Genomic DNA, 2,500 nt, shown 5'->3' with positions numbered 1-2,500 from the left:
CGCGGTTCTTCCCGGATGACGGACCTACCTGGCCCGGCCCCGGACCCGCGCCGCTGTTGGCTCGGGATGCTCTCGGGCGGAATAATCGCTCCCGTCAGCGGCGCTTCAGCTTTGGACAATTTCACGACCCGTCTTGAAACACGGACCAAGGAGTCTAACATGTGCGCGAGTCATTGGGCTGTACGAAACCTAAAGGCGTAATGAAAGTGAAGGTCTCGCCTTGCGCGGGCCGAGGGAGGATGGGGCTTCCCCGCCCTTCACGGGGCGGCGGCCTCCGCACTCCCGGGGCGTCTCGTCCTCATTGCGAGGTGAGGCGCACCTAGAGCGTACACGTTGGGACCCGAAAGATGGTGAACTATGCCTGGCCAGGACGAAGTCAGGGGAAACCCTGATGGAGGTCCGTAGCGATTCTGACGTGCAAATCGATCGTCGGAGCTGGGTATAGGGGCGAAAGACTAATCGAACCATCTAGTAGCTGGTTCCCTCCGAAGTTTCCCTCAGGATAGCTGGTGCTCGTACGAGTCTCATCCGGTAAAGCGAATGATTAGAGGCCTTGGGGCCGAAACGACCTCAACCTATTCTCAAACTTTAAATGGGTGAGATCTCCGGCTTGCTTGATATGCTGAAGCCGCGAGCAAACGACTCGGATCGGAGTGCCAAGTGGGCCACTTTTGGTAAGCAGAACTGGCGCTGTGGGATGAACCAAACGCCGAGTTAAGGCGCCCGAATCGACGCTCATGGGAAACCATGAAAGGCGTTGGTTGCTTAAGACAGCAGGACGGTGGCCATGGAAGTCGGAATCCGCTAAGGAGTGTGTAACAACTCACCTGCCGAAGCAACTAGCCCTGAAAATGGATGGCGCTGAAGCGTCGTGCCTATACTCGGCCGTCAGTCTGGCAGTCATGGCCGGTCCTCGCGGCCGGCCGCGAAGCCCTGACGAGTAGGAGGGTCGCGGCGGTGGGCGCAGAAGGGTCTGGGCGTGAGCCTGCCTGGAGCCGCCGTCGGTGCAGATCTTGGTGGTAGTAGCAAATACTCCAGCGAGGCCCTGGAGGGCTGACGCGGAGAAGGGTTTCGTGTGAACAGCCGTTGCACACGAGTCAGTCGATCCTAAGCCCTAGGAGAAATCCGATGTTGATGGGGGCCGTCATAGCATGATGCACTTTGTGCTGGCCCCCGTTGGGCGAAAGGGAATCCGGTTCCTATTCCGGAACCCGGCAGCGGAACCGATACAAGTCGGGCCCCTCTTTTAGAGATGCTCGTCGGGGTAACCCAAAAGGACCCGGAGACGCCGTCGGGAGATCGGGGAAGAGTTTTCTTTTCTGCATGAGCGTTCGAGTTCCCTGGAATCCTCTAGCAGGGAGATAGGGTTTGGAACACGAAGAGCACCGCAGTTGCGGCGGTGTCCCGATCTTCCCCTCGGACCTTGAAAATCCGGGAGAGGGCCACGTGGAGGTGTCGCGCCGGTTCGTACCCATATCCGCAGCAGGTCTCCAAGGTGAAGAGCCTCTAGTCGATAGAATAATGTAGGTAAGGGAAGTCGGCAAATTGGATCCGTAACTTCGGGATAAGGATTGGCTCTGAGGATCGGGGTGTGTCGGGCTTGGTCGGGAAGTGGGTCAGCGCTAACGTGCCGGGCCTGGGCGAGGTGAGTGCCGTAGGGGTGCCGGTAAGTGCGGGCGTTTAGCGCGGGCGTGGTCTGCTCTCGCCGTTGGTTGGCCTCGTGCTGGCCGGCGGTGCAGGATGCGCGCGCCTGCGCGGCGTTCGCGCCCCGGCGCTTCAACCTGCGTGCAGGATCCGAGCTCGGTCCCGTGCCTTGGCCTCCCACGGATCTTCCTTGCTGCGAGGCCGCGTCCGCCTTAGCGTGCTCCTCCGGGGGCGCGCGGGTGCGCGGATTCTCTTCGGCCGCCATTCAACGATCAACTCAGAACTGGCACGGACTGGGGGAATCCGACTGTCTAATTAAAACAAAGCATTGCGATGGCCCTAGCGGTTGTTGACGCAATGTGATTTCTGCCCAGTGCTCTGAATGTCAACGTGAAGAAATTCAAGCAAGCGCGGGTAAACGGCGGGAGTAACTATGACTCTCTTAAGGTAGCCATTTTGCTGCCCGCTTTGGATGAAATTGGGAGTATGGAGCCAGCAGCCCATCACTCAGTAAACGTGCGGAGCCAACAGCCTCCAGAGCGGAAGCGTGCTCGGAGAAGGTGGGAGTATGCAGTAGTCCAGCGTGCCTTCAAGAAGAATGCGGCACGTTGCATTAATGGGCTTCTTGATGGCACCCTTCTGCACCAGCCCCCGTCCATCCCGGGGCTGATCGAGTATTGGACAGACCTCTTTACTCCACCGCGTGTCAGGTCGCGCCCTCCACGCGGTGAGGGTCTTTCTGAGAGGCTGTTGCCATTCTCGAAGAGGGTGCCCTTCCACAAGCTATGGGCTCCTATCACTGCGGAAGAAGTGGCTACTGCCCTACCACCTCGGAGCTCTGCTGCAGGCCCTGATG

The 2,500-nt window shown here is 59.4% G+C and overlaps 1 pseudogene; it reads left to right on the top strand.

Annotated features, from left to right (window-relative positions):
* LOC126357276 (large subunit ribosomal RNA) overlaps positions 1–2,500 on the top strand; it is a 6,917-nt pseudogene that overhangs the window by 793 nt on the left and 3,624 nt on the right.

The sequence above is a fragment of the Schistocerca gregaria genome, chromosome 3 (assembly GCF_023897955.1).
Source record: "Schistocerca gregaria isolate iqSchGreg1 chromosome 3, iqSchGreg1.2, whole genome shotgun sequence".
Classification (NCBI taxonomy): Eukaryota; Metazoa; Arthropoda; class Insecta; order Orthoptera; family Acrididae; genus Schistocerca; species Schistocerca gregaria.
Note: the sequence above shows the minus strand (reverse complement) of the source record. Positions and strands in the feature narration are given on the sequence as shown.